Source organism: Lissotriton helveticus, chromosome 4_1 (genome assembly GCF_964261635.1).
Source record: "Lissotriton helveticus chromosome 4_1, aLisHel1.1, whole genome shotgun sequence".
In the NCBI taxonomy this organism is placed as follows: Eukaryota; Metazoa; Chordata; class Amphibia; order Caudata; family Salamandridae; genus Lissotriton; species Lissotriton helveticus.
The window spans coordinates 1,031,025,275-1,031,042,345 of record NC_136063.1 but is presented as its reverse complement, the minus strand read 5'-3'; positions in this window follow the sequence as shown (position 1 = coordinate 1,031,042,345).

The window sequence follows — 17,071 nt, the reverse complement described above, 5'->3', positions numbered from 1 at the left end:
GAAAATTATTCAAAGTCTTACATCTCAGGAAAAATCAGCATACGGACAGCATCTCTGGAGGAAATCGAAAAGCAGCCATCTATACTTCCAGGCTATTCTGTCCTTGACTTGAACCGCTTTCACTTCAAGCAAAAGCAGCTCGCATTCGAACTCGGAGTCTGGCTTGCGCATGCTCAGTTCATTTTCTATTCGCAGTTCTGCAAATCAGCCATCTTTTGTTTGCCCTCACAGGCCAGAATGGGAACTATCATAGAAACAAACACAAATGAACGTTACTTTTAGAATTTTAGCCCTTATGTTTACCTCTCCCCTTACTAAGGTTTTCCCTATTAGTAGTTACCTAGCAGATAAGCGACAACTAAGGCATAATATACTTACTTATCCTTCGGTTTCTGCCACAAATACGTAAACAAAAGCACATTTATGCTGCATTTTATTATTTCAAAGCTGCGGATTAGTTTGGGACACGACAAAATCACTTAGTTAGTTTATTATGATTGCAACATAAGCAAAGTTAATTGACACGTGTAATTGTGTAGGTGTAATTTTACTCTAGATTGATTCATTTCACACATCATTCCATTAGTTCATGTTATAATTATGGAAGTATGACTTCACAAGGGGTACACAAAATGTTGTTTGTCCTCCTTGCTCCATCAGTCACACACTACTAGAAGCACTTTCACACCCTGCACAGACTAACATGTGCACTCTCCCAACAACGCTATCACATCCCTCACAGACAAAAAGAGACACAGTACTGGAGGCAATCTCAAAGCCCTCACAGGATAAAAGCAAAGGCAGTAGAAATGGTTGATAATTGGAAGTGCCTCTGAGTTTGTGTGTGGTACTGTGGATTGGAAGAGGGTTAAAGGCAGAATAAGTGAATGCTAGATGAACTGATGTCTGGGTTCAACGGTGTGGGACGTAACTAATGCATGGATTGAGTACAAGGACATATTGATGAATGACTAGATGGATGAAATCATCAAGGTATTTTCAGTTCTAAGCCATGCAATGGCTATGCCAAATTTTGTTTTCAAATAATGATGCTGTAAATGTCATGTGTTACTGCTACATGGTTTAATTGTGTTCAATAAATCGACATTGAAAGGTTGGAAGGCTGATTTGGTCCAGCCTGTATTCAAAACCTTGCCGATCCCTTCAGATGTCAGGGGCAAACGTATAGCTTATGGAGCTATTCATCACTCTAGTCTTATACTCTTCTACCACATTTTCAAGCATAATTAGTAGAATATTCACAGCACATCCTGAAGTACTGAAGACAGTCTTATAGAGCTGTAGTTATATTTTATCTATCAAGAAGCATGCTCAATTTTGCCCTCTCCTCAGAACTTAGCTTCTGTGTCACCTCTTTCAAATTGTTTCCAGTTGAAAGAATTCTGCAGGGCAACTGCGGGTAACAGTGGCATAACAATTGCTCCAGAGCTCCCCTTCCGGCACTGTACACTTTGCAGGGGGGGGGGGCACGTTTCGTTACGCCACAGGCTGGGAAGGCACAGTTACTTTCATTTTAGAGTTTGTTAAATGAAATAATCACTATACCCTTGCAGACAAAATTTCATTTTTTTCCTATTAAATATAATTCAAAACAAACAAATTGAAAAAGACATTCAACTTAAAGTGCCCAGGTGAAGCAATTATTTGTACTACCTGTTCCATGGTCATCTATGGTTTAGTTTGTTGCCCTCAAATTTCCACGCATTTGAACAATGTATTTTTTGCTAATGCTCAATGGCACACATAACATTGCTCTTGTAGAAGAATTAATTTGCCAAAGAAAAGAGCTGAGATCAGTGCACCAAGACCCTAAGATCATAAAAGTATTAATTTACTATAAATAGGCACTAAAAGCACAACCATAATTCAGTTGATACACAGAAAGTACGAACACATAAATAAAAACAGAAATTATAAAATAGTACACGATTATTCAAGGACAGATACATAATTTTCAGTTCCATAAGATGTATTGATTTTCAAAGCTGAGCGTGTAAAACTAATTACTGCTATACGGGTACCTTCAGAGGGGAACTGTTGAATAAGAAGCATGGCCGGTTTATAATTACAAATATAAAAATCATTAAACAGATGGACCAGGAACCAGTGCTGGGGAAAATGGGACAATGTGCAAAATACCACTGTGTGGAAAGTAGTTTGTTGGGTAATACAAAGTATCAGTCACTGGGAATGTTAACAGAAAGCGCAATGTAGTCAAACTTAGATGTGTCAAATAAAATCTATGCGGCACGTTTCGAACAAACAATTAATTAAATCCAGGTCCTTGAGACGTTGCCCAAACAGAGTGCCCCCTCACTACTAGTTTAGTATTTTCTCCTAGACTTCATTTGGCCTCTAGGTATTCACAGAGCAGTGGGGGATATAAAATAAGAACGAAGGGGCATATTATCAAGGGGGTTTATCTCCGCTTTTTTGGCTTTAAAAGCCAAGAAAGCGGAGATAAAATTATCTCCCTATTACCTAGCTATCGCTAACACCAGTTAGCGACAGCTAGTAGGAGATAGCGACCATCTTGGACCCCACTTTGCATGTCAGTGATATTTATCACTAATGACATGCAAAGTGGGTGTGCCAAGATGTTAGCGACTGAAAACAGTCGCTCACATCGCTATCTCCTATTACCAACTTATGGAGATATTCTCGCTAAGCGCGAATATCTCCAAAAGCTAACACCTGCCCTGAGCAGTTCTTAGCCATGTTATCCAATGGGAGGTGGATAACATGGCTAACAGCATTAGCTCGGTAATGCATGAATATCGCGGACTTTTCAGCGATATTCATGCATTGCGGCCGATTTTTATCGCCTTCGCGATAAACCTTGGTAATACCAAGGTTTATTTGCGATAAAAATCGCCACAGTTCAGCGGTAAATATTTGTCTCTAACCAAGCAATAGCGATAATTATTGCTATTGCTTGGTAATATGCCCCGAAGTTGGTAATGAAAATTCGTATGTTATTTTTAATGACTTGTCTTTTATGATTTTCTTTGTAAAATCTAATAAAGACTATGAAATGATGGTAGCAAATGCTTTACTCTCAGTTTTAGTAATACCCTAATACGATACAGGTGTTCACACAACTCCAGAGTCCGCAAAGCACCTAAAGCTTGCTTTACATATTTAAGTCAAGCTATTGCTTTCATATTCTCCAATGACATACAGGGCCGTGGCAGCATCGGGCATTTTCCCGGTGTGCTGGAAGTGTGGGGCTGGTTTTGGACTGGGGCTGGTTTTGGACTGGTGGGGGCTGTTTTTGTTACTAGGTGACAGTATTGCACTAGTGCTGAAAAATCGCCCCCGTAACAAAAGAGCAGCAGCAGTATTTTTCACCATCAACCCCCCTCTCACCCCCACCCCCTGGGCTGGACCGATGTAATTGCCAGGTTGCATTCCCAGTCCAGCCCTGATGACATACAATCCTTGATAACCGCCTCGGAGAACACCATTTCAAGTTTTGCCAAGCTTGACCCCATCGGCAATATGGGTCCATCTTTTTTAAAATTACTAACATAGGGTAAACTAATTTCAGAGTGACAGATGGTATTAGGACAAGATTTTGGAACTGCCAATAGGTGACATATTATATCTCTTTTGACCTTCTAAAGGGCTCAGGATTAACATAACCCCGAACCCTAGCTCCATATGAGCCCACAGGGATACATTTATCTTTATATATCTCCATTATAACCTTGATTGTTTTATCTACTATTCTGGTTGCAGATCTATGTATTGCCTCAGCTGAGCTCAGTAGTTGTTGGGTTCTAGTGGTAAGCAAATACCTCCAATCTAGGGACAAATCAAACGGTAAACCCAGATATAAAAAGTGGGTTTACTCACCTTAGCTCTTTATTTGCAATAGAGTGGGGTCTAATCTTGGTTGCCTTTGGACCACATGTCACAACATACAATTTAGTGAGATTATTTTTCAAATCTAAATCATTCAATTAAGACTGCAGCCCATTCACGGTCCTTGAAAGCAGCATGGTATCATCTGACTTAAGTAAAACTGGGAAAGGTTGACTCCCTTACCATGGCCATTCTTTCCATAAACTTATTGTAAACTTTTTCCACATCTTTAACATATATGAAATGGCAAATAAGAAAGGCGTGAGGAACATCCCTGTCTGACCCCTTTGATGACCCTATTTGTTTTGCAATCCCCGTTAATTCCGTAATATACCCTAGCAGAAATTTCCTGATGTAATCTCCTTAGAATGCTAATTAAAAGCTTCTCCACCCCATGGATTCCATCGGCTGCCATCGTTTGGAACATTCACTACATTGAAAACGCTAGTTACATCTATAAAACTCATGTAGATTTATTCCTTCTTTTTGACTTGGTGTATTTCCCCATAAACAAGTAGCGGTTGAGGTATTTCTGCACCGTTCCCATCACATGCAAAATCAGTATTCGATCTCTGAGAAGGTCCATTTTACCTCTGCCCAGGCCTCTAGTCAGAATAGGTCTCTGACCAATATTTTCAGTGTTAAGTTAAGAATTGATATTAGCCGATAGCAGGTAGTAAGGTTATTACTCTCCCTGATTAAAAATTACTATGGTTCCCTCTGTCCAAGTGTGTAGCATTGTGCTAGTAATGGAAACACAAATCACATTTGTCAGCAATGGGGCCCACAAAGAAATATCACATATAAAAATAATGTCTGGTATCTATCCTGTTCCAGGGAGTTGCCCTTGGCCAGTCAACAGCATGCTACTTACTTCCTGAAGCTGAAATGAATTGGGAAAGTGAAAGAACCCCTCAGTGTTAACCACTGCTCATGCAAAATCTAACACACCACACATATCTGTAATGGCACGGATTTTTGAGAAATGTTCCACTCATATGTCAGCAGGAAATAAAGTTTCTGGTGTTGACGACAAGGTGTTACTGCTAAAGGAGTGGGTGTTTTCCACCCTCCGGAATACCACAATGCCTTCACATTTAGCTACTGCTTCCAGCTATTCCCAGGCTTGTCCTGACTTCTTTTTTTTTTTTTTATTGTGCTGTAATAAATATGACCCCGACCTTAATTTTGTCCCTAGAACTTGGCACTTTTTTAAGGGCAGCTAAAAGCTGTTTATGGGCATTGGAGCAAACATGGGAAAACAAGCTGCCTCTATCTTCATCTGGGCGATGAATCTTAATAATTGCCCTAACACGGATGTCATTACAAAGGGATTGAAAAGCATTCACAATACTAGAGGGGCGTCTCTCACAATGCAGGCATGTCTCAAAGGGAACTCCTTCATCAGCCAGTAAGTCTACCAAAAACCTGGAGGAAACAGTTCTCTCCCATGTCAACCTAACACCTTGATCTTTGAAATGTATGACCCTTTTCCTGCTTATTTTTCACACTACTATGGATGGAAAGTGAGAGTGGGTTTTGATCACTGAAACACTTAGGAATCACATTAAAATTGACACCAATATACTTAAGGTTGAAGCAAATAAGATAAAATTAACTTTTCCTTATAATTGTCTGGAGTCTGAGTGGACAGGGGTGATTTCATCTTGAAATGGAAAGCTTAAACTATACTTCATAATTCCATTGCTTAAGGATTCACCACAGGGATCATGTCTAAAGAGGGGGTGGCCTTCCCCAGCCATGTCAGTAAAGCCAAATATCTCATTGCTGTGAAACCAATGGGATGAGACGTTGAAGTCAGACCCACAAGAGTGACGGTGGGAATTTCTTCAGCTGGTTATCTATAACAAACTCTAAGATATCAACTACATGCTTGAAAGAATACTCAAAAATATTGTGATTACATTTAATTGATATGATTTTTCTTGCTCTCCCCTCCTCCGATATTTAACACCAACATTTGATAATATGGGGAAGCATGCAATGGCCTCTTAAGAATGTACAAGCTATTTACAGACACTTAAACAGCCAACCTCATATTGGCTTTTGCCACATTTCAAGGTATGGTGTGATTACAAATAGTATAAAAACCGTTAACATGAAAATCATCTTTACACCATGTTTCGTGGCAACACATTAAAGCTGCTTATGAAATCTAACCAATCTTGGTTACCCAACTTAGTATGATTAACTGCAATATACCACAATAACAGTTTAATACTATCAGAGTATGTGGATTTGTTTACAGAATGGTCTACTTCACATCTACTTTAGAATCCCCCTCACCCTCGCACCCCCACTACAATAAATCATGAACCCTTCTATTTGTAGATATACTAAAGCCCGTCATTTTCAACCACATAGTCAAGGGATTCAAAGACATTGCTGAAAGAAATAGTAAGGCATTCTACTGGTTTTCTCTAGCTGAGTGTTCTCTCTCTTACAATATTAGGTCTAATAAATATATCTTTGGAAAGGTTTGTAGCCTAGTGGCAAGACTTGATAATACTGGAAGTATTACCCACGTAATCTACCCTGTGAAATACATTTTTGACCAGAACTAATACCTCAGAGTCCCCCAGAGAAATGTTTTGCCATGTAACCAATTCAGCCATTTTGACTATGTCGATCTTGTCACAAAGTCCTGTGGCCAATGTAAGTTCTTTTTAAGTCAATGTTCAGCCTTGTTCCTCAATTCGTGACAGCCCTCCTTTTGACCTTCTGTTAGGCTTGGAACATTTTCCATAACTATAAAATATGGCTTGCAGTCAGGAGGTAATTGTACATGGTTCACACTTCCCTGCTTTAATATATGAGGATGGCTAGTGGAGACACATTTATTTGCATTTACATAATCTTTTGGAAGTTTCACAGGATTGTTTCCATGCAACATGGTATGCCCGCAGCAGGAGCCTGGGGTTTAGTGTGATTTACCCTGTTTCAAAGGCCAAGTAAGTCAAATCAGAGCTTGTAGGCACCCACCATCTGAACCTTGTTAAGAGTATCCCTTTCAACAAATTGTCTCTGTTTACCCCCCTCAGGAAGCAGCTAAGCGTTTAGTTCTGCGACAGCCTCCTGGGGTCTCCTCTAGCCCTAGAAAAGGGTGAGTTGTACTCCAAAGTTTGGTTATACAAGCTAGACCAACATTCAATCAAATAGTATTTGTATTTCTCAAAATCATGTGTCTCTTGGCAGGTGTTCCACAAAGGGTGATGAATGTGCAAAATGTTGATTCATTGGGGTATGTAGCCAATCTTTTAGCGCATGCTTCATTATTCTCCACAAACTATGTGGTACCTTTTTATGAAGCATACATGTTTGTTACATTTGTCATTTTGTGTTCCAGGTATTTTTTTCCGACCAGGTCCAGGTAAAATTGTGCTTTGCGACCTGATGTGTGACTGTTTACTATATCACTTTGGTTTATTCATTGATTCTAGTCACAAAGTAGTTTAGGGTATATTACTAGGTCCTGAAGAATTGCCACTTTAACCTGTGTGGACAACCAAAGGCAAAAAACATGTTGAACGTATAATACAACCAATTGACACACCTCACTCAGTAAAAACCATTATATCTTAATTGAACACCAAGTTTTTTATTCAGGGTAGAGTGCTTTTTCATTAAATGTTCTGATACCTAGCATCACTGCACCTATTTTAAACCACCTCTAATCACCACACTAAACAACACAACCCAGACACCCACACTTCATCTTACGGCATTCAAAAGATCTCTAGCAGAGAGCCCCCCCAGTGGGTGCCTGTTGGGCATTGCCGCACCAACCCGATGAGGAGCATGCCCAAATGATGAAGCATGACATATATCTGGCGTGTGAGGGAACTTGCACCTATTGGAGCCTAATCCTTTAACCTGGAACATAAAAAACAGATATTTTCCTCCTTCATCCCCAGTCTTAGAATTTTGACCAGGGTTTTCCTTATTCACAAGCTCACTCTTGACAGGCTCCTTTATTTTTCTCCTCAGCGGGGGGGGGGGGGTTGAAGAGACTGTGGGTGAATTGTAATCGATAATAACAAGAGTCATATAGAATGCATGCGTTAGGGTTGGATCTTGTGCCAGGTTTGAGTTTTTTCTTGTCAAGGGAGATGTATTGGGCTCTTTAGGATCTGTGAGCTAACACTATCTTTGGCTGTGTTGTTATCTTCAAATTAGGCAATATTTAGTCCCCCTTAACAGAGGTAAGTCTTTCTGTGACTCTTCCAGGCTCTTAAGTAATGAATCCCCCTTCCCCCGCCCCTGGAATTTGTAAAATAAGATTCAATGGTTGATGGTGGCAGAATGCTTTGTCCCTGCCCACTCTAGTTGCAGACGGTTTCATCTTACCCATCTTTAATCGGCATTATTACTCTTCAAATAAAAGAAAGTGAGACCCAAGGATGTTGTCAGCCCAGCTTCTTATAGGCTTTGATGAGTGCAAATAGGCCTGTCTTGGCCTGGTTTTCACATTGGTGCAGCCTGGGTGTGCCATGTGTGGACCCGGTGCTGTCAGTACAGAGAATACACTTTATGTTGCGGCTGACACGTCCCGCCTCCTCTTCCTCCTCCGGGTGGCAAAGAATGCTGAAGCCTGTAATCCCTGACACTGTTGTTGAAGTGCCCTGCGCCGTGGGTACAGATATTGCACTGTATAGTACTGCTGACATAGCCCACTTCCTCCTCCTTTTGGTATAGAATCCCAGAACTTGTAGTCCCTGACTCTGCTGCTGAAGCACCCCAAGACTCATACATGAACAGCATCTTTGTAATTGTTAAAATAGTGTAAAATGTGCCCTTAGCTTCAGTTGCATTGTAAGTTGCTATGCCATTTAGACTGGTGTTTACCTCGGTAGATTGAGAGAGAGTGGCATGTTTAATGCCTCACTGTCAGACACATTTCAGATGAAAATCATCCCACTAAATTATTATTCAAATGTATATTTTCAGGAACACAGGGAGCGGTCAACAGAATCTTTGAAATAAAAAATCATGGTTGAGCTGCCATGTTTTAGAACTCAGGTCTTCAAACTGGGTTTAGGTGGGCGCCCATGAGTGTGGCTTAATTGCTCTTCATGAGGATGCCAGTCTCTGGTCAAAAGGAGTATACATTATGACCCTAAGGAAGGGATTCAGTGTTGAAAACAGTGCTGTTCGTTTAGTGAAATAAAACAAAATAGCTTTAAAGAGCATCAGTAACGTCTTTTGACTCTCATGTCCCCCTTACTGGAAGTAGGTATGAAGGGGAGAAGAGGGGCTTCAAATAACCCGAAAAGTCCCTTCCCCTATGTCTAAAAAAAGAGTCACGCCGTGGATACGTATACACTTTTATGGGAGTGGGGCTATCAATAGAATGTTTCCATGTATTTTAGATTGTATTTTTAAAACCATGACTGTGCATTACGGCAATTTTTAACTTGTTAAACATGCTCAGAGCTGCCAATTTCATATAAAAACTGTGAGAAAATACCTTTGTCGTTCAAGAGAGCCTGATGGCATTGTTTTACACGTGGGGTAGAGCAGCTCTTTAACGTTTGGAGATCACTGTTTTAGAAGACGCAATCCTATTTGCTAGTTTTTGTATGAATGGTATTCCAGGCAGGTGTAGATGTAGGCAATTGTGGCCTGAAAAATACATTTTCAACAGAAAATTCCAATCTGAATTCATGCATTCAGACCCGGAAGAAGTTCGTTCCCTACCCGATTTTATCCTATCAGCCAAGCGCTATTTTCAAGACACAGAACAAGTACATGTCCAATGTTGAAAACGTCAATTTTGTACTAGGAAAGTTGAGAATCACGGCACATCAGTTTGCTTAACTGGCTCATACTTCAAAGCACTGCTGATTTTTTACCTATACTTCTGGTGGCTCTAACGAACGAATATAGAGTACCACGTACTATTTTAAAGGTCATCCTTTTTTGTATCAATTGAGGATGAGTTTCTGCCTTCCACAAATGACATATCAAGTGACTTAAATTCATGAATAAGCCTTGATGTCTACAAAACTATAAAAGACTCTTTGAAAACGTTTTTCCTGAAGAAGGTGACAAAGTCAAGTTCTCACCGAAACGCTGCGTCAACTGTTTTTAAGTTTTCTTACCGACTTTTAACATATAATTATATTGTAACTTCTCTAGTGAGGAGATTAAAAAAAAATGTTTTATTTAATTTGTAATGGACTATGATGCACTGTATTCTTGTTTTTACTAAATAAATGTAATGAATATATTGAGTATTTTTAACGGTTCTGATTATTTAACACTTATTGTACATTGAAATGCTTATCCGAGTGTAGAATGTTGCTGTTCTCTGTTTGTGCTCAACACTTGAGGCATGTCCATATAATGTCAGTTTGCTCATCGTTTGTCACTCACAAGGGATTTTTTGTTTTATCTATTGCTCTACCCCGTCCCTTCTCTCAGTATTAGGGTAACTCCCTCTTTTCCATAATTAGAAGAGAAAAGAGACAGACCTATTAGAGCTGTATGAGAAGTTTGAGCATACGTGTGGCAGGACAGCACTTCACTTTACACTGCATTTGTAACCAGTCCAAATAAGCCACAGAGTGCATTACAATTTCTGATTGTCAGCTGATTGGTCATTATACACCATAAAATATTCGTTTCATTTCTGCCAGACTCAGGCTCTCAAAACAATACATCCTTTCATTCATAAATATTTCCTGACAGCTGTTGCAACTGGTGCCGGACATCCCTAAACCGGCGTAAATTATGTTTGTACAGCTGTCTTGTGAACATTAAAAGTCTCCAAACATTTACCAAATAAATTGCCTAAACAGAAATAAATGATGGTATTTGTCAGACATTTTGTTTGCAAGCATAAACCCATGTGCACAGTAATTTACGATAAGGGAGAAGAATGAAACATCTGTGTGGTTGCAATTGATTGTACTATGGAATATCACGGTTAGATATAGCATAATGCACTAATATCATGGAAAAAATATAGAGGGTCAAAACATTGAAAGGTAAACGCATATTGAGGCAGTATTGATGTACAACTCTTAGCTCCTCATCTATTCACCTTGACGATATACATATATATTTTTGAAGTTGCATATATGTGGAGTTAGGTAAAGTAATTCCATACCTACTCACCCTTCAATATTTTATCCTTTAAAATCACGTCCATAATGACTGGTGCCATCAAGATTCCTACCTTGATATTCCGAGGGCACACCTGTGCGAATGCATCTACACAAATGCTTCCAAGAAGTGTCGCTGAAAGCCTGCAGCTGTTGCAGGTTGATGACCAAAAGCTGGGAAACATTTATGAATAGCTCAAAGGAGTAAATTGACTCCCATGCAAGGTAGTAACCCTCAGTGGCGGCTGGCACAGCCCTCAGGTGGCGCGGAGAGCGTGGGGCAGGGCACTGTAATTATTATTATAATTTTTTTTAATAAACACTTAAATGGCCGCCTGGCCCAACTCTCTGCTCCTGCTCTCCCCTGTTGGTCTCCAGGAACAGGAAGCACAGTCAGGCTCCCCTGACCAATCACAACGCTGCAATGCAGTGTTGAGATTCGTAAGCACCCAGGCTCCCCTGACCAATCCCAACGCTTCACTACAGCTTTTGTGATAGGTCTGAGCGGTGTGGTTCGACGCTCAGCCAGGGCATGGGTGCCTGGGCATGTTTTCCTCACAGGCTGTAATACTGTCTGCATGGAGAACCAGGAAAATGCATGTGACTGTTTGGCCGGTTCCAGAGGGCAGGCCAAACTGTCAAGTGCACTTAGGAGTGGGCAAACCACTCCTTCTCTGCCCTGCTCCAAGAGCAGAGCAGCCCCGCCCACCAGCAAAGCAGCACGGAAACATAAAATGATAATAACTAAAAGTTATTATCATTTTATATTTCCTTCTTTTGCACTGCTCAAAAGCAGTGGGGGGCGCTTCTCCGCCATAGCGGAGGAGCAGTTACTGGTAACCCTCTTGGTATGGATTTACTAATTGTTTTTAGACTTAGCCATTAAACACTTGTGATACTAACTGCCTGACTATAGTGCTAGTCACTGCGTTTTCTAAATGTTAGCTCCTCAGTGGCAGTGTCTTTACATCACATGCTCCATTTCATGTTAAATCTATGTTACATACAAATTAACTAAGAAAACACCCTAATTGTGTTGTGTTCAATCCAGAGTTGCTTGGTGCCCTTACAACCCAGATTCATTCAATCCCCACCTCAGCTTTTCCAATCCTTTGACTCCAGGCAGACATGCAGAATCTTTGTGCTGCTTGAATAGATTAAACTCAAGTCTTCAATCATTTCTGATGTAACAAATTATATAAAATGTAAAGTTCAGCATAGGGAACGGGACAGGAGCACTTTAGAGAAAGAAGCTGACAATACAAAGGCAGAAGCAAGCAGTAAGGAAACACACAACGATGAATGGCAGAGGGCAAAGATGGGTCGTGAAACCAAAAGACATGAAGTGCTAATGAGGCCGCTAAAAGCCTAGCCACAAAAGACCGGAGCCAGCACAGCTCTCAAAGCTTCCCATTCAGCAACCTGCCTGCAAATGTCAGATTAAAAAAAAAAAAAAGATGGCGTCAGCAAGAAATCAGACAGGAGCCATCTCTTTTTATCCTTCGAAATCTTAAAGAACCATTAAAACGTTTTGATTGATTGCTGTAAGCTTTGAAGGCTTTTTTCAAAAACAATATACCAGTGACTGAACTAGAAAATGGCAAGATTATTATTTGGCAGCAGGTCAAAACTGTTTTTGGCATCAATGTATGCGTCACTTCATAGAACAACTCATTTTTTTCATGTGAGCCTCTTTCTGGTAACTTGTTGAAAGATTCTTCTTGTATATTTGCTCCTTCTCATCCTCATCAGTGTCATTACCATCCGCACCGTGGATCGAAGCAGTAAGCATCTGAGTGCAGTAGGTAATGAGATTCAGCTCCAGTTAAAATACCTATTTAAAATGTTTTCAAAAAGAGACATTTCTAGTTTTATATATTTGCAAAGGAGTCCATCTCCTTAGAGTTATGGTGTCAAATGTGATGCTGTTACCACCAGCCCTGATCTTGTGAAACGTGTGCAATGTTGTTCTAGAACGCACTTGAGGGCATATCAGCAACAACTGGCGATAATTATATAGCGTCCCCTTGATGATATGCCCGTTAACCCCTCCCATGCTCATGACGAGCTCAGCTCATCATGAGCCACGGTGGCCGTGTGCTCATGATGAGCTGAGCTCGTCATGACGGTCAGAACGTTCGCACGTGGGGCTAATTCCCCTGTTGTGCTGAACGTTCTGAAGAAACGGATGTGGCCGTGACGAGCTCAGCTCGTCATGAGCACACGGCCATCATGGCTCATGACGAGCTGAGCTCGTCATGAGCACCGGGGCGCTGTGCGCGCTAACCCGCCCTCCAGCACAGCGGTGGAATTAGCCGTGCAGGCAAGGGGTTAATGCAGCAGGTGATTGTACATCGAGAATTTTACTTTCATGTTTTCAGAAGCTGATCAATAAACGACTGTTTGGGGCAACATGACAGTTTTTTTGAGTATTTTCTATCTTAAACTGCGAACCAGTGCTCCCGGAGCATCGGTGAGGTCTGGCTTCTATATACAAGGGCCTACAACAGTTTCAGCAGTCAGAACATCTGCAGGTTCCTCGTACTTGATTTAAACGCACCGATGTAAAGGCTGCATAGACCAATTTAGCATCACTTGGGACCCACCCTCTATTCTAATTCCTCAGGTCGGAGGGAAGTAAATGTTGCTCCCCATTTTATCCCATGAGTAGCGCGGCAGCTTGTCACTATCAATAGAGGAAATTTGAGTGCATCAGCACTGGCACCACAGAGCATGGACCCTGCCCTGATAGTTCTCACTCTTACTTTCACAGGTATTTCCTTCCCTCCATTCTTCATCGCCGCATCAAACACTCAAGCAGGAGTAGGCGTGAGAATCTACAGCTTTGTTGGCTGTATCTTGGGTAGAACATGGAGTTGCTGAAATTGCACACTGACCATCTGCTAACTGAGATTCCATTGTGAATAATTCCTGTCAGCTGAAGCCCATCAGATCGCACCTTGCAAGGGGATCATTTATCTTGCAATGTCCATAAAGTTATCAGTCACCCTCCATCTCAAGAAAGTGTGTTAGCTTCCCTCTTCCTTTGGATGCAGTGATTTCACTGTAAAAACACTTCCAATGTCACGCTCCCCTTCGATCTAGTGGAAGAGTCCTCAAATACCTCATTGTTAACCCGACCCGGAGACTACGGAACCCCTTACCTATGCAGTAATGTTTGGCTATTTAAATCTCACCGTCAAGAGCCAGCAAAAAGACAGTCTTTGTCCTTAAACTCTCAGATCACTCTCGATTGAAGCTAGAAAAAGACCATATATTCCCGTAATTTCGACAAGTAGGGAAGTTGGCGCATGAGGTGGTAGTTGGCCAGCACATCAGGACCTGTGGTAGGATTTCATAGAAAGGGAGTCACTTTGGAATGTTTCAAACATCGGGGAACAATTCCTAAAAAAAGAGAGGCGCTGGAAATGGGAAATGTACTCTTATCAGTACGAGGCTGTTGTGGAAGTTTGCTGGGAGATGGTCGGAAGGAGAAGAGATGGGTTACTTGAACTAACAGCATACTTAAAACTCTCACTGTCTACAAGGAACCAAGGGGATACAACTTCAGAGAATGAAGGCCCAAGCAAGACTGGGCAGGAGAGTGGCCCCTATCTCAGCCTCTCCTACAAAGATAAAGTAATGTCGGAAATGCTATAAACAAAATATCTGCAAAAGTGTTGTATTTGTCATCAGATAACGTCATTTGAGAACAAGTGTATTCCGAATGTCATCAAATAATCTGTAGGTGGCTTTAGTAAGGTTAGAAATGTTAAAGTTTTTCTGAGTAAAGAAAGCAGCTTTGCCGCTTTCAGTTGAATCTTTGATATGAACCATTTTTCCTTATCAAATTTGTGGGAAGCTGTAGAACCATTCTCTATATAGCTTGGATTTACCTTGTGGGCCATTATGTTACTAGCCTCTGGCACAGTAAGACTATCCTGGTGGCCTGGGTTGGAGGATCTCTCTCTTTCCATCATACTCTGACCCTCACCCTAGCGCCGGCTGCTCTTCAACTATATCTTTCTTGGCTTGTACTAGCTTAGACTTTAATCTCCCCAGCTGCAGGAGGAGGTGGTGTGATCCTACAGGGTCCAGTCAAAGACCGTGTTGCTAAGAAGGAAGCGAGGAAAAAAGAAGTGTTGTTAATGCGTTTACAAAGAAGATGCCTGCGCTTGCACGGCCGAAGAAGCGACGCCTAGAAACAACTTGTTTGCACTATTCAGCACAGAGAGCCTTAATTGACCACCTGTACTAAGACAATGCGATGTGCTTTGTAAAATATATTTTCTAATACAAAATACCATTACTTCAATTAGGTCAGCTGTCATACACAATGTCATGCCTAGGGTTAACTTGAATAGATGTATAGATATGTTACACAGCACCCCGTCATTCCCATGGAACAGTGTGCTGTTTTGCCCCTTACTATTCTGGACAGCCTTGACATAAAGCCCCTGAATCCATCTTACCTTAGACATTTAAGCTCCAGAAAAGAGCTGATGTGCAAAGACAACGTTGTCCATTCAGATTCTTTTGACCCCTCTCCTAGACAAGTTTCATAAGAAGTCTTGGAGGGGGAAGGGCATTTAGACCCTGTCCGATGACCTTCACTGTGTTCCATCTGTGGCACTTATCCATGGATTTCCCACGGTTCCTATGTTTTCAATTTCTTTGGCCCTTCTGCCAATGATTTGTGTGCTTTCTTTTACTTTCGTTATCGAATGCTCTTGCCCTATACCTTATGATGTAATAATGTTCTTGATCATCCGGGAGAAAGCCCTTGGCGGGATTGCCAGTTGGGTGAAACAATGTCTGCTATTCATTTTCATACATCTTTGATCTCATGTTTCCATAATCAATTAAATGATGGGACAGTAACCCATTGACGCAGGAATTTGGAAAATGTATTCTAGAAACCATTACGTAAAATTGAAGGAGCTGTCCTCTCCTTGTCTATCACTGTGACCTGGCGGCCATTTGGCGGCTGGTTGGCTAGGTTAGAGGTTTATACTTGCACTGCCAGAGGAGTCTCTGCCAGTGAAAACACAGGCTTTCCCCAGTATTTTGCTTCTGTTCTTCAAGACAGCACGCATAGGCATTTTTGATCTCTGTTACACTAGAGTTTCTGAATTTACGACAGGCTTTGAATCTCCTTACATGGTACCTGTAGAACAAGTTGGCAAGGCAAATTAACAAAGGTGGCAGGACTTTTTTAAAATGCCAAATATGCAATAAAATTGAATTATAAACTACTCTTAAACTATTCAATTCATGTCTCTACTATAATCTCTGACTCACTCCCGCTTTACTGCAGCTTGGCACTATTGCAGTATTTCAAAATCGTTATGAATTGCTACTAATGTGAACGTTTGCTCAAAATCAAATTTGCCCCGTGTGGTGCGTGGGTAATTTATAATCCACGCAAACTACAAGAAATACTAAATAAGTAGCTGATTCGGAAATTTTCGCTCATAAAGGGGCTGTCCTGGAAACTGAGTGACTGGTTTCACAGGCGATCGCCCTTTATTGATTCATGGTCCTAAATTGACTAAACTGGTGAAGTTGTGGCGCAGCGCAATTTTGCTTTCTACGGTAAATCGGCGCACAGTTTTGCGTCGCTGTGCGCCGAGAGAACGCATGTGCAAAACGTTAAAATACAATCACACACTTTTTATGAACCCTGAACGATGTTTATTGTATGGTTTCATCTTCTTATTTTACTTCATGTATAATTTTGAGAGAGCGCAAACTGATATAAATGTATGAGTACATCACACTTATCTATAGTAAGCACAGGTCATGAAGAGAAATGCCATGAGTGCTAATAGTATCTGCAAGTATATTCAAAAATATATAGCTAATGTAGAGATTTAAGTAGAAGTGGAACTAATACAGAAATGTGTGACATTATATGATTTTATTAGACGTGATTATTTTGAATCTATGTCGTGTAGCTGTTAACATATAAGATGGTCTGTGGTAAAACGCAGAACGTGGTAGGCCACAGGGCCAGAGCTGGAGCTAAAAGGGAAGGTGTTTCTTTTCACGACACA